The sequence below is a fragment of the Macaca mulatta genome, chromosome 11 (assembly GCF_049350105.2).
Source record: "Macaca mulatta isolate MMU2019108-1 chromosome 11, T2T-MMU8v2.0, whole genome shotgun sequence".
Taxonomy (NCBI): Eukaryota; Metazoa; Chordata; class Mammalia; order Primates; family Cercopithecidae; genus Macaca; species Macaca mulatta.
The window spans coordinates 135,485,571-135,506,943 of NC_133416.1; the positions used below are offsets into that span (position 1 = coordinate 135,485,571).

Below are 21,373 nucleotides of genomic sequence, written 5' to 3' on the forward strand. Positions count from 1 at the left end.
AAGGAAGACTGGTCTGATCCTGTATTTTATTTATGAATTTATTTCTTGAATTAACTGAACATGAATCTATGTCAAAGTCAAACTTGTATCTGAAAGAATCCAAATAATGAGCAGCTTTCTTTCTATACTTTTTCCCTTAAGAATAAAAAGGTTGGGCAAAATGCGTTTCCAACGACAATCTGCAAACAAGATGAGAAGAGTCTGGGTGAATACATTTTTAAACGACTGCCTGGATCAATTGGAATTGTCATTGGTTTCTTTATTTACTGTTATTTTACCATCATCTATAATAATCTTGTTCAATAATATTTTGTAAATAAATATGTGAATGAATCAAGAAGTAAGTAGAAAATGTGTCTAGGAGATACTTCATTGGGAAACAAAGCTGATTAAAAGGATTAAGTATTCATGATTCCATTTTTGTAAGATACCTGCATGCATCTGTGTGTAGATGATTTGATCAGAAAGAATTGTTTTGCTGTGTTAACAAACAAACTCAAAGTTTTAGAGTCAAAAATGGAAATAAATCTCCCTTTTTTATATAGCCAGAAAGATGCAATTCATCACATTCATATTAATTGTCTTTATCCAAAGCCGGGACTGGGGAGAATCGGGGGCAGGCAGGAGATTGCATTTTTGTGAAAAGCAGGAAGTTACTTCTGGCAGCCATGCACCTAGGTCAATACCCTCAGATACCAGGACACAAGGTGACAGCTGTGAATGAATGTTCAGATCCCAAAAAGATGACCACAACCCCTCCAAGACTCATGCCTAGAATATTTAAATAAAGAGGCTCACTTGGCCTTTAAAAAGGTTGGCACACATCTCCAATAGGTAGGAAAATAATTTACAAATACTAGTTTTCTAAAAGAAATCCTGCAAGGGGTGGCGGGGTTGGGGGGAAATGGGTAGGCGTTCTCTTTCCCTCTGGCCACCAAAGAAAGTTTATTTTATTATTATTTCATTGATATTTATCCTCCCAGTGTTTATGTTCTTCCAGGCGTTGTGTCGGTGGAAAGGGATTCAGTGATGATGATGACATTCTGGGAGAATTTGGCGTAGATGAATTGGAATTAGCAGACCTCAGTCAATCAGGATCCCCTGTTGGGCGAATTCTGTTCAGGTCCAGCAGGTTGGGGCTCACCCAGTGAGGAAGACTTCCTGGGTGAGGAAGACTCCCTTAGGACTCCTTCCAACACTCCCTCTGAAAAGCCTTCCTTACGGGAGCCTCGCTGCCCTAGGAATAAACAAGGCAAGGGGAGGCATTTGCACCCTTTTCCTGGGGTCCTTTGGAACCCGTGCCTCTCAGTCATGCTCATCATATTCTCCCAATTCTTCTCACTGTCCTATTTTACTGTTACCTCCAACAGAATAAATTCTTTTCTATTTTTTTGAGGCAGGAATTGTGGCTCCTAATAAACATTTTTCTAGTGCTCTGACGATTCACTGTTCCTTCCCCAAATTTTAAAAATCAAAGAAACTCCTTTCTCTCTGCTGCAACGTTCCTGGCCTGAGTCAAAACACAGCATATGGCCAGCCCCTGGGATGAGAAAGGGTCCAGGTGAGATGGGATGAACGGGTGCAGATGAGAAACCAAACACCTTTCAACGTGTTGCATAAGCACAGCAGGCTCGCTCATGGCCTGGCAACAGCTCAGAGTGGAGGCAGGGCCTTACCAGCGGTAGGCAAATCCCCACTCAGGCTCCTTGGTTCCTGTCTCCTTTCTTCCCTCCCAGAATCATGTAAAATGCTGACTTCTAGGAGAAAGAAAAAGCAAGCCTCATCTTTCATCCTAAAGCAGCTCCTTAAAAACAAAGAATACACAAGAGTTATTTCAGCCACCTCCAGTATTTATCATCAAGTGATTTTGTATCATTCTCTCCACTTTGCAAAATCTTCATGCTCTGGAAAGGGCTGTTGGGGATAGAATCTCAGGTCAAGGTGGGGGCGGCAGGACTGAGCAAAAGGACCCTGATGCCTTCTTTGGATCTGCTGTTCTATGATTTTAGTAAATCGGAGTGAGGGTCCTCCGCCTCCCACTCACAGCTCCTGCTCTGTTTGTTGGTTGCTTGGTTGGTTTTCGTTAAAATTCTTCCCCAATCCATCTGACATGGTTAGGCTTTGTGTCCCCACCCAAATCTCATCTTGAATTGTAATCCCCAGGAGTTGCGGGAGAGACCTGGTGGGAGATTATATGATCACAGGGGCGGTTTCCCCCATGCTGTTCTTGTGAGACTGAGTGAGTTCTCACAAGATCTGATGGTTTTACAAGTGTTTGACAGTTCCTCCTTCATGCGTTTACTCTCTCTCTTTCTTTCTCTCTCTCTCACCTGCTGCCATGTAAGATGTGCCTGCTTCCCCTTCTTCCATGATTTTTAGTTTCCTGTGGCCTCCTCAGCCATGAAGAACTGCAAGTCAATTACACCTCCTTTGTTTATAAATTACCCAATATTGGATAGTATCTTTATAGTAGCAGGAGAACAGACTACTACACCATCCAATGGAACAACGTTACTCTCAACCAAATATAACTTAAGTACTTATGGCTCAACTGGAGAGAGAACTTAGAACAAGAAATACATAATTTCATTAATGCTCAGTCTTCTGCCCTGGGGAGTGGGATGAGACATCTACATTTGGCTGCAGTTTCTGGGGCCTCTCCTGCTGGTAGCATCATTCTCTGTATTGTGTTATTCTAATATTTAAAGATTTGTATTTTTCATACAGCATGTGCCCTCAACCTGTGCCTACAACAAACATTAGCAGCTGTGCATCCACCTGAGAAGGATGACTCTTCTGTTGGGTTTATTCAGTTTTATTCAGTTATTTTGACCATCTCAGTTTCTCCCTCTGTGCTGTTTGTAGAATCCAAACCCAACATCAGCTGTGACTCTAGTGATCCTTCCTCTGCATCCAAGATTCTCTGTCCATTGACCCCACCAGGAATGAAGCGTCCCTGAGGTCACTGTGAGATATGTCAGAGTCATTTGTGTTACTTTCCTTCCCGTTCCTGCAGATGCTGCATTTGCTTCTAAAGCGGAAATCCAGCCAGGGCAGTGTTGAGGGCAGGCAGCTGCCAATGGTGGGATGCCAGGCATCTGAGCATAAGCCTGAGCCCACAGGGATGAGGATGGCCTGTCGGGACGGTCAACTGCAGAAGACAGTGCTTCTTGGTCAAACAAAACAGTGGCAACTCTTCCTCTTTTTCCCAAAGTTCTTGGAAAGCCATAAACTCCCTGAGGAAGTAGTTTTGAATGTTCATTAATCTGGGAGGGGTTTACATTAAAAAAACAGAATTTAAGGAATCTCATCTAAAACCCAAAGGTCTTCTGAAGAGTCTTGTGTGGGCTCATCAAAAACCATACAATTGGCCAGGCACAGTGGCTCATGCCTGTCATCCCAGCATTCTGGGAGGTCAAGGTAGATGGATAAATGAGGCCAGAAGTTCAAGACCAGCCTGGACAACAGGGTGAAATCCACTCTCTACAACAAAATACAAAAATTAGCTGAGTATGGTGGTGCACGCCTGAAGTCCCAGCTACTCAGGAGACTGAAGTGTGAGGATCATTTGAGACAGGAGCTCGAGTCTCCAGTGAGCCATGATTGCACCACTGCACTTCAGCCTGGGCAACAGAGCAAGACCCTGTCCAAAAAAAAAAAAAAACACAAAGCTACACAATCAGCATAATATAAGTATCAGAGTCACGTGGAATGGCTGTGCTCCTCAGGCCTTTGCCTTGGGCGCCAGAAGCTGAGGGATGGAGGTTCCATGTGAATGTGGGCACAGGAGGGAGGGCTGAGTCCACACTGGAGGGGGGAACCTGGGTTTGGGGGGCTCTAAATGAGGGAATAGTGAAGGTAGCGGCCAACACTTGTTGTGTCAACTGCAGTCAACCCTTATCTCCAGACTCCATGCTCAGCAGCTGCGTGTGGACACTGTCTGTGAACATCCACCTTTCAGACCGGTCCCCTTTGTTGGGCCCTCACTGCCCTGGCTTCCTGTACTCCTGGGGCGGTCAAGGGACCTAAGGGTATAAACTGGACAGTTGCCAGGAAGCTTCTGGGAGAGAACTCCAGGAAACAGGGAAACCTATGGGTTCTCCCCCATTTCTTTTCTCTGTGTGACTCAGTTATGGTGAGGGGACTCTTCAGCCCCCTTGTGACTATGAGGCACCAGCCGTGAAGATGAAGGGCCCCTCCCCAGGGCCCCGAGAGAGTGGAAAAGGGAAGAGTGGTTGGTAAGGATGATAGGGATGTAAGGTGACACAAGAGAGATTTCATTTTAATCATTTTTTTTTAACCAGACAAATAGTTCATGTTACTGCCAAATCATTAGGAAATACTGAAAAAAAGAAAGGGAAAAAAAATACCCTATCCTTTGTAGTTTCACAATGTTCCTGCTCTCTCTCTCTCTCTCTCTCTCTCTCTCTCTCTCTCTCTCTCTCTCCCAAGACAGGGTCTCACTCTGTCACCCAGGCTGGAGTGCAGTGGCATGATCCCAGCTCAAGCAATCCTCCTACTTCAGCCTCCTGACCATAGTCACATACCACCATGCCCAGCTAATTTTTTTATTTTTTGTAGAGACAGGATCTCACCATGTTGCCCAGGCTGGTTGTAAACTCCTGCTCTCAAGAACTCCTCCCACCTCGGCCTCCCAAAGTGCTGGGATTACAGGCATGAGCCATCAAGAGAGAAGCCCAGCATGCTTCTCTCTTGATCCTTCAGATTTTACTTCTTACGAATTCCCTTCCCCAGCACTGAATCAGGGAACACATTTAGTTTTCACTCTCTCTCTCTCTCTCTTCTGTGTCTCTTAGCTTTCTAATTCCCAAATCAGAAAAACCATCAGCTCTGAATGACCTCAAGAGCTTAACTTCTAAGGCCTCCCCTGGGGCAGGCCTCCCATGCGTTGCATTTGTCCTGGTGGTTGCAGGCACCAAGTTACCCCATTGCCGTTGAAGGGATGAACACACAGAGCACTCCGATGTTATTGTTCCTCGGGAGCCTGGATGCAGGCAGCTCGTGTACACTCACAGAAAGTCACTTATTTGCTTATCGCTTCTTGAGTCTCAAGCACAATCTCTTTGGAGGATTGGTGGGCTGATGGGACAGCAATTTAATGCCAAGATAATCCAGCCACAATAACAGGCAAGCCTTCAGAAGCACTGAAATAATTGCATGGTCTAAGAGTTGGTTCCGAACAGTAATTAACACAGGAGCAGCAGCCTTTTCGGGGACCCTCACTGCCCGCACAAAAGAAACAGGCTCTGTGCTGATAAAGGAGTGTTTCCAGCCAGTGCAGCTGATAATTAAGTGGCCTCGTCAGAAGGCTTCGATGTTTACCGATTCAGTGGGAAGATGTGATTGAAAAAACACATCTAAAAGGAGAGGAAAAGAATATTAAGAATTGCCTTTAAAACCACTTTGATGTCAACAAACTTAAAAACATGCTGCAAAAATAAGACGCACAATCCTTTACTGAAGGCACCATTATAAAAATGTGGCTGAGCTTGACAGAAGCCTGAAGGGTACTTTTGTGGGATTTCTAATGCTTATGTATGTGCACTATTGAATTTTTAGGTATGTAAATCATGGCTTAGTGAGGATGGAGGTTGTTTATTTAACAAAGGCACAGACAGGGCTCTAATGCACTTAGAGTAAAGAGGCTCAGGCTTGGCCAGGATGCCTCCATGTCTATGACAAAATTGCTTTGCCATTAGACCAGATTGAGCCAGTGACAAGCAAAGTTAATGCACACACATCATCCTCTTCACAACGAATAATCCTAAGCAGCCTGGAATCAGCTCCTTGTTTATTACAAGCCACGCAACCTTTATCAGCACGCTCATTTATGCACACCATGATTACTAAACAGCAATCAATAGATTATGATTCCAGTATCCGATCAGGTGAATGGGGGTATCCGTCAGCAGCCGCCGGGTTATCTGGAGATGGGGCAGTGCCGTCCCTCAGAACTCCAGCTTCGATACAGGGTTGCCTGTGCTCAGGTCCTAGCTGGGCAGCTACTAGCTGTGCAAACTTGAGCAAGTTCCTTTCTCCCTCTCCGTGTCAATTTCATCTGCAGTATGAGGATGATAGGGTTGAAGACTGAATATAAAAATGGACAGTGGCAGGACCACATATGACATTAGAATGGTGACCCACTTCCTCTGCAAAGACCAGCCCAGGAAAGCAAGCTACAGTCTCAGCCATCAGTGCAGGATAGTCAGGACTTGGTCATGTTTGCCCTCACTTTCTACTCAAGATCAACCAGAGGCAGCACCCAAATATGGACCCCAGAATAATCCTGGAATATGTGCTGCTTCTAATTATATCCCACACCTAGCTTTGCAGGCTGGTAGCCTCCAATCTGGGCACGCCGGAAGTCTTCCTTTTTTTCTCTATAAATCTTTCCCTCTTGTCTGCCTGCCTTTGCATCTCTGCCCAACATGAACCATGGTGGCTGACTCCCTTGTTTTAGTGAGATCTGGATAAAGGACCTGTGTCTTTGGTCTTTGTCTACTTCCACATAGTAAGAGTACTTCTTTTAATGTTGTGAAAATGTGATTAGTTAATAAACATAAAGGGCTTAGAGCTGTGCCCAGCACTTTGCAAGTGTTGGCTACTCATATGGTTAAGGTCTCCTAAGCCCTAGACTGGGGGTGTCCAATATTTTGGCTTCTCAGGGGCGTAATGGAACGAGAATTTTTGGGGGCCACACATAACATATACAGTAACACCGACCATAGCCAATGAGCTAAAAAAAAAAAAAAAGTCATCGTGTTTTCAGAAAGTTTACGAATTTCTGTTGGGCCATGGGTTGGCTTAGCTTGCCCTAGACTCTTTAACCATGTTATTAAGAGTTGAAGGGCACCTCTGTTTTCCTCCCTGTTTCATAATCTCCTGAAGCAATGAACAGACAGCTGTGTTTCTGCTGCGATGAGGAGAAGGAAGATAGGCAATAAGACAATAACTAAAAGTTATTCCCCAGAGTATAATTTTAGTCATATACATGAAAACAGCCTGAAGCCATTTCTATTCAGGAGAGGGTTGGCCTGTTAGGACCGTCAACTGCAGAAGGCGGCTCTGCCTGGTGAATCAACAGTGATAACGTTTCCTGTTTTTCCCAAAGTTCTTGGAAAGCCAGAAACTCTCTGGGGAATTAGCTTTGAATGTTCATTTCTCCAGGAGGGGTGTTCTCAAGGTTAAAAAATATTAAGAAATCTCCTCTAAAACCCAAAGTTCTTCTGATAATATAGCCTATGTTGTCGGCTATATTATCGTCCACAAAACCCAACCTAATGGGAAAGAGTCTTACAGGACCTATTTTTGTATAGATGGAAAAGGGGAGACACGCTTCTGTTGGGCGTGCACAGAGGGACTGAGCAGTTCTTTGGGGACTCTTTGGCTGTTATCATTCAGTTCCCTCCAGAATCAGCCAGGCCTAGGATACTGCTAGACATGTCTATAAATAGATAGCCGCAAATGGATGCTTTGGCCCAAGAGATGATAAATTGAGTTGCTCCCCTCTGTGTAAACCAGAAATGGAAAGGAATGAAGCAAGCCCAGAGCAACATCATAGCACAGGAGTCTGGATGCCTTGCAGAGTTTGTGCTCATTTGAGAGATGGAGGTGGGGGCAGGGGGTGTCCTTAGTTCTCTATGCAGAGATAAGAACTAGGGTTTGTATCTCTACAGTTGCACAGAAGATACTAAGCATTCCTTTCTAATAACATGATCATCCAAACCTGCATTATTCTTCTATTAACTTGCATGTTCTTTGATATTTTAGGTTAAAAAAAGTGCGTACATATCACATTTTAAATCTTAAATCTATTCATCCGTAAGATATCTTTTTTCTTTTCTTTTTTTTTTTTTTTTTTTTTGAGACAGGATTTTACACCCAACAGCCAGGTTGGAGTACAATGGCACAATCTTAGCTCACTGCAACCTCCCCCTCCCAGACTCAAGCGGATTTCCTGCCTTGGCCTCTCAAGTAGCCGGTACTACAGGTGTGTGCCACCATGCCTGGCTAATTTTCTGTACTTACTGTAGAGACAGAGTTTAACCATGTTGGCCAGGCTGACCCTGAATTCCTGAGCTCAAGTGGTCCACCTGCCTTGGCCTCCCAAAGTGCTGGGATTACAGGCATGAGCCGCCATGCCCGGCCATATGGCATCATTGTTTTTAATAGGTAATACATTATTAAAGTAAATATCTATTTAAAGTCTTGCCATTTTAGGTAAAAGAAAAAAATAATCATTTGAGCTGGTTCCAGAGAATCCCTGAAAAGTCAAGCAAAAGAAGGCTTTCCCCTTAGCAAACAGCTGAAAAAATACTTCCCAAGTGTTTGATAAAAATTCTTTGACAGTGTAGATGCCAGGTCAATTTTTGATTAGCAGTATGCTGCGTAAGTGCCTACTCTGTTTCAACCCAGTGCTGGGATCCCGTGGCCAAAACCCAATGGAGATGATCACTTGAGACATAACACTCCCAAATGCCTCCCCACCACTGTGTCTGTTTGCGGCATCAGCGAGGGATAATGATTGAAATGTTTCTGGTGCTCCCGGCATCCCTTAATCATCCCACTGATCACTTTTTGGAACTGATAGGAGAAAACGTTAAGAAACAATTGGTGTGCTGGCCAAAAGAATCAAAGTCAGCAACTGAACTGAAAGAGTCTCTATTACAGCCGGATGCAGTGGCTCAAGCCTGTAATCACAGCATTTTGGGAGGCCAAGGTGGGCGGATCACGAGGTCAGGAGATCGAGACCATCTTGGCTAACACGGTGAAACCCTGTCTCTACTAAAAGACACAAAAAATTAGCCTGGTGGCAGGCGCCTGTAGTCCCAGCTATTCAGGAGGCTGAGGCAGGAGAATTGGTTGAACCCGGGAGGTGGAGCTTGCAGTGAGCCGAGATCGCGCCACTGCACTCCAGCCTGGGCAACAGAGCAAGACTCCGTCTCAAAAAAAAAAAAAAAGAGTCTCTATTACTTAGAAACCAAAGCCTTGGTTCCAATTCTGTAAAATGAGACAAACAATCAAAACCAGATATAGACATAGATATAGATATAGATATAGATATAGACATATAGATATAGATATAGACATAGATATAGATATATAGATATAGACATAGATATAGATATAGACATAGACATAGATATAGACATAGACATAGATATAGATATAGATATAGATATAGACATAGACATAGATATAGACATAGATATAGACATAGATATAGATATAGACATAGATATAGATATATAGATATAGATATAGATATAGACATAGACATAGATATAGACATAGACATAGATATAGATATAGATATAGACATAGATATAGACATAGACATAGACATAGATATAGACATAGACATAGATATAGATATAGACATAGATATAGATATAGACATAGACATAGATATAGACATAGATATAGATATAGACATAGATATAGACAGACATAGATATAGATATAGACATAGATATAGATATAGACAGACATAGATATAGATATAGATATAGACATAGATATAGATACAGACAGATATAGACATAGATATAGATATAGACAGACATAGATATAGATATAGATATAGACATAGATATAGATACAGACAGATATAGACATAGATATAGATATAGACATAGATATAGATATAGATATAGACATAGATATAGATATAGACATAGACATAGATATAGATATAGATATAGGCATAGATATAGACATAGATATAGATATAGACATAGATATAGACATAGACATAGATATAGACATAGACATACATATATAAATATAGACATAGACATAGATATAGATATATAGATATAGATATACATATACATATACATATACATATACATATACATATACATATATACATATATATATATGGTGGGAAGTTTATTTCCCACTGAGAAATTTCAAAGCCAATGCCCTTGGTGAATGGCTTTCCTCCAGGAGATATTTGGGGGACAGGCTCTCCCATCTTTGGCTCCTTCATTCTAACATATGGCTTCTGAGGTTCCAGGGTTGCTGGGCACTGAGCAAGTGGAGGAGGATGGAACACGCAGGATCATGGATGGGAGCTTCACACAGGTTGGTCTAGGATGGCAGTGCCACCGTGTCTGCTCCCCTGCCGCTGGCTGGAAACCAGTCCCATGACCACAGTGAACTTCATGGGGACTGGAAATAAAACATAACCAGGAAGGAAGGCAAGTGGGTTTGGGGAACAAGGATCCAGTCTGTGCTTCCATCTTTAAGAATCCATGCAGATTGCAGATTTAGCTAGGTGTGGTGGCACACTCCTATAGTCCCAGCTACTCAGGAGGCTGAGGCAGGGCAATCGCTTGAACCCAGGAGGCGGAGGTTGCAGTGAGCCGAGATCATGCCACTGCACTCCAGCCTGGACAACAGAGTGAGACTCTGTCTCAAAAAAAAAATAGAATCCATGCAAATACCTGTACCAAAATATCTCATGTACTCCATAACTATACATGCCTACTATGTATCCCCAAAAAATCAAGAACTAAAAATTAATAATGATAATAATACAGAATCCATCAGAGAGGCTTCCGGTATAACTAGGAGAGTGTTGTAATCTTCCAAAGACACAAAGGGTTAGGGCACAAACATCTTCTGCCTGTTTTCTTCCAAAAGTGAAGCAATTTGACATGATATGAGAAAGACTTAATTCATTCATCCATAATTTTAAAAATAAAATGTTCCATGTATCAAAATATATAAATGCCATGAAGTAGATGCCAATGTGTAGAATACAAAATAACCACTTTTTCCCCAATATGAAAGAGAATTGCAAAAATAGAACACAACAAAAACATAGGAGCTGATGGTTTATATACAAGTCTATTTCAGAGAGAAACTTTTGCTCTCCCTTTTATTTCATAGATATGGAAATCAGCAGGCTTTAGATTAGACCATCTTCATTTGAAACCATTTGCACCAGCAAAGACACAAAAAGAAAGCAACATTCTTAAGAACTCACTTGCCACTAGTGGGAAGTCACAGAGCTTACACACGTATTTGCATGGCCAGGCTAATGCCATATAATTGTAAAATAATAGTGAAAATATTAGACACGGTATCATCCATCATCTCACCTACAATAGTGCTTTAATTGAACAAAAACCCCATGAGATAGGTGCTATGAAGTATTTCGCTTTTACAGATGTGAAAATTTAATCACTCAAGATGGGATTTTCAGGCGTCGTTGGGGAGGTTTGTCTTAAAACATCCTCAGGCATAGTAAGATACTAGTTAATGCTAACCCAGGGAGAGAGAAAGAGCTGGCCTGTGTTTCAGGCATGAAACTCTTAGCACATTGTGTAAAATTTCAGTTAACAGGGGAGAGAAACAAAATGTAGTTGTTCACGATCCTATCCACAAATTTCTATCCCAGGATAGGCACAGCACCTCGTCCTCCCACTGACATGTCTACGATGAAGGATAAAGAGGCAGAAGGAGGGGAGAGGGTGCGCAGGTTTGATTCAAGGTGCAGGGATTCTGCAATTGGAGGATACATGTTCTAATGCCTATTAAGGGATCAAGGCAAAGCATGGGGGTGGTTTTCTCAGCGCTTTGAAGTCTTGGGTGGTTGACAGTTGCAGCTCATGTATGCCAGAGACACTGCCTTCACACCGGGAGAGCCTCCTGTTGCATTTTGGAAGCCCAGGTTCAATCACCATCCAACAGCTACGATGAGTCTCCATTTCTAAGATGCACATTGTGGTGCTGAGAGTTCCTTGTACAGAAAGTGGGAGAAAAGTGAAGCCAAAGGTATTGAAATATAAAGCTCTTTCCTTTAAAAACATATTACCTGTAAAACATATATATATATATATATATATGCACACACACATATATATATGTGTGTATATATATACACGCACACATATATATGGTGTTGGCCAGGCGTGGTGGCTCATGCCTGTAATCCAAGTACTTTGGAAGGCTGAGGAGGGCAAATCACCTGAGGTCAGGAGATCGAGACTAGCCTGACCAATATGGTGAAACCCTGTCTCTTCTAAAAATACTAAAAATACAAAAATTAGCCGGGCGTGGTGGCAGGTGCCTGTAATCCCAGCTACTTGGGAGGCTGAGGCAGGAGAATCACTTGAACCCAGGAGGCAGCCATTGCAATGAACCGAGATCACGCTACTGCACTCCAGCCTGGGCAACACAGCGAGACTCCATTTCAGGGAAAAAAAGGTGTCATATGGATGAATAAATTTAAAATATGATACGTATACTCAATATGTATACAATATGACACAGCCTTTAATAAAAGGGTATTATGTCATTTGTAACAACATGGATGGATGGAAAGAACATTATTTTAAGTGATATTAAGCCAGGCACAGAAAAACAAATACTGCCTCACTTACATGTGAAATCTAAAAAAGTCGATCTCATAAAGAGAGAGAAGAAAGATGGTTGCTGGAGGCTGGGGCAGGGCAGGAATGAAGAAAGGAGAGATGGTGATCTAAGGGTATGAGTTTCAGTTAGACTGGAAGAATAGATTTAATGGTCTATTACATTGCATGATGACCACAGATAATAATCATGCATATTTCAAAATTGTTAAAATAATAACTTTTCAATGTTCTCACCACAAAAAATTATAAGTTGATAATGTGATGGATATGTTCATGGGTTTGATTGAATCTTTCTACAATGTATACATAGATCAAACTTCACATTGTACTCCAAAACACATACAATTATTAGTTTTCAATTAAATCAATCAGTCAATAAAATAGGATGTCATGACAGCATACAATACAAAAAAATACTTGATAAGATGATATATTGATTGATCATAAATTCTTCTGGTTGCCTTTTTGCAAATTCACTTATTAGATCATCAAAATTTATACTTTTGGCAATTTCATTTTCCATCTATATAATTGAAAGAGATGTCAGTTGCTTTTGGAAAATGCAAATGATTTTTGATAATTTTTAATTTTGAGAAGGATCTTTCTGCTGATGCAGCCGTTACTGGAGCAATTAAGAATACTTTATAGGCTACAACAAATTTGAGATACATTTCTGGAAAATTATTGTGAAATATATGTTTTAGTACATCATGAGCTGATGATACTTGCAGAATGATTTTTCTAAAAAATTTAAATATTTATATACATCGATTTTGTGTCAGTCTGGATTTAATTTTAAATGAGAATTAACGCAATGGCATGTTAATGTTTCCTTAGACATCTCCTGTACCTTACAGGGATCTTAAAAAATGTGAAAAGTGGCTTCATGATTTGTTTATGATTCAAAACATATTCTACTGCTCCATTGTCAGTTAAAAAAACTTTATTTTAAATTGCTTCTTTGTTAATGACTGGTTCATCCAAAGCATCACATGAAAATAGAGTTATTTCCCACTGAATGCAATGATCTTTCAGTTCAATGTCTATATCTAACCTGTGGATATTTACTTTGCAATGTTTAACAGTTTTCAAAACAAGAGGTTCTAACTCAGAAGGCTCCTCTAAGTCCATAATATGCTTTAGTAAAATTTCCATGCAAAGGCTTTTATTTGGTAATAACTACAGATGAGGTTCTATCTTTGTACAGATGTCACAGAAATGGACTCTGTGGACTGACAGGCCAGCTGGCTGCCCATGGCTTGTCCACGTGCTGCTCACATGAGCCCTTTCTCTCTCTTGGGCAGCTGCTGCCTTCACGACTGTTCATCTTTCTGCCGCTGCTCCATCTGCCAATCTGGGCCCAGGTCCTGGACCTGCTGCCCTGTCAGAGCCTCCAGGTTCCCCAGCATGTGTGTGTGGGCAAGGTAGGCCAGCCAACGGCCCAGTACCCCTACTGCGCACTGCTGTAATCCAAACTACAAAGCTGTTTCCTTGGCTCATTTTTCTTCTAGCATTTGTTCAACATATCCCGGAAACCCAAAGAGTAATCCCCTTTTTCCCTTCTCCTTATTGATCACGCAAGTCATTGGTGGCCTTTGTGCATTCCAGAAAGTCTGGAAATGGTTCAGGAAGAAAAATACAACCCAAAATGTCACAGAATCTTTTCTCAGGTAATGACAAGGAGACTCAGAAAGCTCTTTTCCTTTTACAATTTTTAAGTGTGGTGACAGCTGTAAAAGAACCTATAAATGAATGGAATAAAGGTTGCATTAAGCACCTGGTCTCCACCCCATTAAATCAACGTGGCATCATTACTACCTGTGAAGGTCCCTGTGGGATTCCATTGTGATGTGACTCAGGATGAAGAGAATTTTATGTGCAGGGAGAGAAAAGGCTGTTTGCACAACCAAGGCATCACAACCTTTAGTTCACAAATAATACTGTTGATGGAAGACTACCCACTGTGCCTCCCTTCATGACCCCAATCATGATGCAGCTCCTTTTGTAAAATGCCAAACCCAATTTGCATTGAAGCCATGATTCTGAGGCTAAAACAACATGGGCTCTTTGCTCTGGAGAACATCATTCCAAGAAAGTTTTTTTTTTCTTTGCTCACTGTGCAAACTCTTAAGATGAAGAATTGTTCACACGGAACATGGCACTATCTCCCCTCCTCTGCATACGAATGGGAGATAGTCTAAGCCATTCCATCACATTGTGTCCGAATAAGCTGCCGTCTTTTCCATCTAAGTACAAAGGTAGGGAGTTCGGGGATATTGTAAAATGCCTTTCAATCTTGTTTTAAACTCAGGGCCCTGTCTGCTCTAAGCAATTTTTGAAAGGAGGCATCGTCTACACTGCAACTCCTGGAGCCCCAACACTTCCCAGGAGCTTTTTTGTTTCTGTACCTTTCTCCATTTATTTCATCCAAAACCATGCTTTGAGCCAGGCACAGAGCTGGCTGATTTAAAAACAAAAATTAAACATTGTCTCCTGCCATCATGAAATTCAGTCAATCTGGGAGATGATCAGGTAAAACTTTGAGTGTGATACAAATTCAAGGATGCCCTAAAGGAAAGAATACAATGACAGGTAAGTTTTGATTAGTTATCAGAGAATGTTAACAAAGACTTATTGATGTGATTGTGTTAAGTATCTATTGCTGTATTAAAAAATTACTCCAAGCTGGACATGGTGACTCATGCCTGTAATTCCAACACTTTTGTAGGCCAAAGCAGGAGGATCAATGGAGCACAGGAGTTGGAGAATAACCTGGGCCATATAGTGAGACCCCATCTTTAAAAAAAAAATTATCTGAGTGTGGTGGTACATGCCTGTAATCCCAGCTACTTGGGAAGCTGAGGAGACAGGAGGATTGCTTGAGCCCAGGAGTTGGATACTGAAATGAGCTATGATTACCATGGGAAGCAATGAGACTCCATCTCAATAAAAAAGTACCCCCAAAATTTGACAGCCCAAAACACACAATTTCTCTTCTTTTCTTTTCTTTTTTTTTTTTTTCTTGAGACAGAGTCTTACCCTGAAGCTCAGGCTGCAGTGCAGTGGCATGATCTCAGTTCAGACACCAAAATAGCTGGGATTACAGGCATGTACCACCACCAAGCATGGTTAATTTTTGTATCTTTAGTAGGGACGAGGTTTCACCATGTTGGCCAGGCTGGTCTCGAACTCCTGACCTCAATTGATCTGCCCACCTCGGCCTCCAAAGTGCTGGAATTACAGGCGTTAGCCACCATACCTGGCCACAACACTCAATTTCTGATGGCTAAGAATCTAAGGGCAGCAGAACTGGGTGGGCTGGCAGAGGGTATCTCGTGAGGTTCAGTCAGGTTGTGACTGAGGCTGCATCATCTGAAGGCTTGACTGGGGCTGGTTTACTCGTGCGGCTGGCAGTCTCGGCCCCTCCCCATGTGGGCCTCTCTGTAGGGCGGCCTGGGCTTCATGGCAGCTGCTTCCCCAGATTGATGGGGGTTGGGGAGAGAGACAGAAACCAAGATAGGCATCTTTCATGACCAAATCTCAGCAGGGACAGCCCAGCACTCCTACTGTATGATATTCCTCACACAGATCCGCCATGGCCCAGCGTGGCAGTCATCTACATGGGAGGTGACACTGGGGACAGGGACACTGGGGACCATCCTGCTGACTGCCTACTACAGGGACCTTCTTGAGAACATGAGCTCAAGCACATATTCCAGATAACTGTGACATTAAAGAAAAGTTTAGAAAGTGTCAACACGGGGAAAGTTGAGGTCTAAAAGGCCTGATGCCATCTTTAAAATCAGTTACTCTGCTGGATATGCCCCTTTAATCCCTGCATATTGCTCTGCTTCTTCTCCACCTGCTCTCTACCTAGAGAAGGAAACCAATGTAGCCACCACCAAGGCACAGGGTGCTTTCTGGCACTCAGTTGGGATGAACCACCCCAACTGGAGAACCCCAGGGGAAGAGTATGGATTCCTGGCTCCATCTGTGCAGGGTCACTGCAGGCTAGCTGGGATCCACCCCCAATTCACCACTCTTCCGAAGCTGTCCCTCCACCCAGCTGTCTCTCTAGCAGCAACTCCCTACTCTCACCCCTTCACCCTTCACTCACTCGCCTCAGAACTACATCATCACGCATGTATCTCCTAATAGATATAATGAGCTGGTACTCATAGACCATACAATTCACCCACTTAAATATGCAATGCAGTGGTTTTGACCATATTCACAGATGTGTGCAACTATCACCACAACCAACTTTAAGACACTTTTGTCACCTCGAAAATAAATCACACACCTGTGCCCTGCCACCCTCCAATCTATTACCCTGAGTGACCACTGATCTACCTACTGCCTTGTTAGATCTGCTCATTCTGGACATCTAATGAAGTGGAATCATACAAAATTCCCCACACATTGTTAAATTGGTTCTTTATTAAATTTGAAAACCAGCCAGTCTGTTGGGCTACCTCTTTTATCCTGGGGCCTTGACTGACATAGCTACAGATTAAGTCAAATGTAAGTACATTCTTCTGCCTATAGATTAACAGGAAAACATAAAGTTATATGAGTCACAGTAATCTGAAGGTTCAGCCCTTTGTTGATAACCTAAATAACATCAATAAAATCTAAGAAATGGGGAAAGGGGTAGAGAGCCTGAATATGCCTCTGGTTCTCCCAGTCCTTTGTAGAAGAAATAAGTCCATGTTTCATCTTTTAAATCTTTCATTCTTGATGTTCATAATGTGCCCTAGGTTAAAAATAAACTTTTAAGTGTATAGCTAGAAGAAGGAAAGAGAACAATGAAAATCAGAGACGTTGTCTCCCAAGGGACTAGGCATAACAGGGACAGAGGAAGTAATGACGAAATGTTGTCTATCTGTTGGAAAACCAGGAGCCAAAAGGGGCATGGGGGTAAAAATGACAAACAGGCAAAGAAACAGATCATCTGAGAAGCGCAATGGCAACACCTAAGAGTTTAGCCACCAGAGCCCATGCTTTCAGTCATCTTATGTAGTACAGGAAAATACTAATTATGAAAGAATGTAAAAATATATCAATAAATAAAATGTATAATAAAGTCTGTGCCCAACTGTGTTTAAAATTTTAATTAATTAGCTGGGTGCAATGGATCGCATCTGTAATCTCAGCACTTTGGGAAGCTGAAGCAGGAGGATCTCTTCAGCCCAGGAGTTTGAGACCAGCCTAGGCATCATAGTGAGGCACCCTGCCTCCCAGTCCACTAAAAAAATACAAAGATTAGCCAGGCATGGTAGTGCGTGCCTGTGGTCCCAGATACTCCGGAGGCTGAGATGGGAGGATCGCTTGAGCCCAGGAGGTCCAGGCTGCAGTGAGCTGTGATTGCACCACTGCACTCAGCCTGGGCACCAGAGTGAGACTCTGTCTCAGAAAAATAAAATAAAGTGAAATAAAATTTTAATTAATTAATTTTAAGCCTCTACACAGCCAGTATAGGTGTTGTAAGCTCAAGCTATGCAGTGGACATCTGGAGCTAAATGCCAGCGTTCACTCCGGAGGACCTTTGTCAAAATGTGTGACTGCCCTTAGTTTCATCCATAAAATGATAGTAATAATGGTAGCTACTCTATGGTTTTGTGGTGAGGACCAAAAGTGGTGATTTGTGAAAAGCACTTATATCCGGTAATTATTTAAAACTACTTACTCCAGCACTTGGCCCATGGCAAATTTCCTGGTAGCCATATGTACATATACACATACTTTTAAATACATAAAAGTATGTACACATACTTTTACTACTAAGATTTTATACATTTTCTAGTAGTTTGTATGATGAACATGTATATACCTCCCTTTAAAGTTAAACAATAAAAAACCCTTAATTTTTGTACCTTAAAATCTCCTCTCATCACATCACCCAGCGATAGCAGCTGTTAACATCATGTTCCTATTTACTTCTACTTGTTTCTCCAAAGATGTACGTGAGTGGGTAAACACGATATAATTTGACATTGCGGTTTTTAATAGCATATCACAAATATTTTCCCCTTAAAATTTCATTCACAAACATGGTTCTAATAGTTATACAATATTATACCCTATGATCATTTCCTAGTTTACTTAGCTATTTTCTATGGTTGGATATTCTTGGCTTGTTTCCAATATTTTTCTGTTCTAATTCGTCCCCAACAAATGTCTTCATCCGTGAATCTTTCACGGCATATCTAAGTATTTTCTTAGAATAAACTCCTAGAGTGAATCTGTTGGCACATTCGTTTCTTTCTTTTAATTAACAACTGGAAAAAAATGATTATTGCAGACACATTCTCTTCAAGTGAATATTTCTTCTCTGCTGAACTTTGATTTACTGAGTATTTTTCCCCCCCTTGGCTGCATTTTCATTCTTCTTTTGCTGTTTTGTGTTTCACTCCCACCTACAACATGTCCAAGTTCCCCCTCCCAAAGCAAACCCCCTCTTGGATCATGGCAGAGTCAACTTTGTTCAGCTGTCTTTACCCTGCAGGTCCAAAGATCTGTTGTCCAGAGTATTTGTTGAGGGGATAAGAGGTGCCAGGTCCTCATCAGAATAATCTTTGCATCTTCCATTTTAGATGATGAGGTTGAGGCTAAATAACTTTTTGTGACTTGAACAAAGTCACGCCCATCACTTTGGAGCAGAGATTGGACCCAGATCATCTGACTGTCGTGCCCTTGGTCACTACACAACACCCCCGGATGCTGCAACCTGAAGACCTCCAGCCCCACATGAATCATCTTCATCCACCAACTTTCTCCCATCTAGGTTCCCACACTCCTCCCATCACCCGGCGTGGGGGCCCTCATGGTGGTGGTTGACCCTTCCTCTATCTCCACCTGCATATTGGCCACGTTCTCCCCAAGCCTCACTCCAGTCCACTCTCACCTCAACCCCACTGTCTCACTCGTAGGGTTGAGGAAAGACAGAATAAACCGTGGCTGGGAAAAGGCACTTTAGTCAATGTGTGATCAGTTTTACGTGTCAGCTTGGCCAGGCTAGAGTCCCCAGTCATCTAAACACCATCCGAACAGTTGACTGTAAGCAAAGATTATCCTAGATAATTTGGTTGGCCTGAGACATTCAGTTGAAAGACCTTAAGAGCAGAACAGAAAACAGAAAATTCTGTCTGTGGACTGCAGCGCCAGCTCCTGCCTGAGAGTTTCCAGCCTGACCTTCCTGAACTTGCCTAGTAATCCCCCACAATCGCATAAGCCAATCCCTTGCAATAAATAAAATAGATCGAGATGTAGATAGATGGAGATATAGATCCTACTGGTTCCATTTTCCTGGCAGAACCAAGATGGATATGATACATGTCCCAAAAAGAGCCTCCCAGTCATGTCTTTTTGTTTTTGTATAAGATAGTTTTAATCCACAGATTTAAGAGTGATATATATATATTTATTATCATTATAAATATAATATATAATTATATATTATATATAATGATTATCAAATATATATTTATATCTACCTACTTGTGTTATATATTTATATATGCGTGTGTGTGACACATAAAATTTTAAAAATATATCTGTATATCTACTCAATTTGTACTTCTGGCCCCATTTAGTCTAATGACAGAAAATATGACTCATCAAGTCTAAGTAATCTCAAGTAATTCAGGCTGAATTCCTCAATTCATCAATTTCTCCCTCCTCCAGCCTCCACAGAATTGATTCTAACTTTCAGGGAGTTGAAGCAGCACTGCCCTGGGGGGCTCTCTTCCAGCTCTCAGGCCCTCCCTGCACAGCTCTGGTGCCCACGGGGATGCGCCCACGGCGATGCAAGGCCCTGTCTGACCATCAGACCTCCTGTCCTCACTTGAGATGTTTACTTCTAGTCCCCAGTCCTGCCCCAACCACAGGATGTAACCCAGACCCTGGTCTCTATCCCGAGGTTTATCCTTGTCAAGAGGTTCTCAGTAGCATGCCTCTGCCACTTCCAGTCACAGAGGACAATATTGGCTCCCCTCTTTATGGGGGGAGGAGAAAAGGGGGCATATCCCAGACCCCTGGGCTTAAGGCTTCCATGTTCCCATCTCTTCTCTTTAATGCCAAGATGACATAAGGTACTTTCTGCAGGCATAGACAACCAGGCAGGAAGAGGGGCCCACATTCCTTCTAATCTCAGATCATGAGTACCCTCTGGGGATCTATCAACCCAAGCTTGGTGCATGGACAAGGGGTACCTTATTCTCTTCCTTTCTTCTAAGACTATGGACTGCTTCTCCCCCAGGCAAATGGAATCTTTGTCAATTCCAAGTGAGCTTGAAAAATATCATTCTTTTTTTACTTATTGTTTAGATCAGAACCTAAAATCAAAAGTTTCAAGAAGCTCAAGTTCTAAAAAGGCTTTTTTCTCTCAAGAGCTTTGGCTCTGTCTTAAGTTTCAATGTTCTACTTTGAAACACAAAAGCTGAGATCAACATTGATTTATTTGTTTTTTATCTGAATGATTGCTATAAGTGACACCTTTTGGAGCAGTATGTCCTAGCTGGTTGAATTGGAGTTGGGAAACACATTGCAAGAAAGGGTAGAAAGAGACATACTTTGCTGAATCTTTTGCAGTAACTTTTGTGTCTGTTACCACAAGCTTATTTATGATAAGATGCTTCCTAACTTTCCTCGCTCACCCTTACCTCATCCCTGGACCAAGCACGAAATTTGTTTTATACGTGCTAGGTTTAGCTGATTTCAGTGTGACTTCCCCAGGGCAGAAGAGACAGTGGTTGAAGGATGAAGAATCAACCTACCCAGGGGAATCAAAGATTGCTCCTAGGGAATGGAGCAGACATAATTAAATGAGTTTTTTCTTTCCCCAGTGTATCTAATATTCATTTTTGTATTTACTTGGAGCAAATGAATTTAAATGAATTTTCAGTTAGAGTTAAATCAACTCATTAAAACACATTGAAGGAATTAGAAATGTAAAATCATTTCCT

General features: G+C 42.0%; 1 long non-coding RNA gene across 1 annotated transcript in view; it reads right to left on the minus strand.

Annotated features, from left to right (window-relative positions):
* Positions 1-920: 920 nt before the first annotated feature.
* LOC106992512 (uncharacterized) overlaps positions 921-21,373 on the minus strand; it is a 31,134-nt gene continuing 10,681 nt past the window's right edge. The window contains exons 4-5 of the long non-coding RNA XR_001438470.3: positions 1,677-1,804; positions 921-1,237 (exon numbers count right to left, since the gene is read on the minus strand). This is a non-coding gene — a long non-coding RNA (uncharacterized LOC106992512). The remainder of the gene's footprint in view (positions 1,238-1,676; positions 1,805-21,373) is intronic.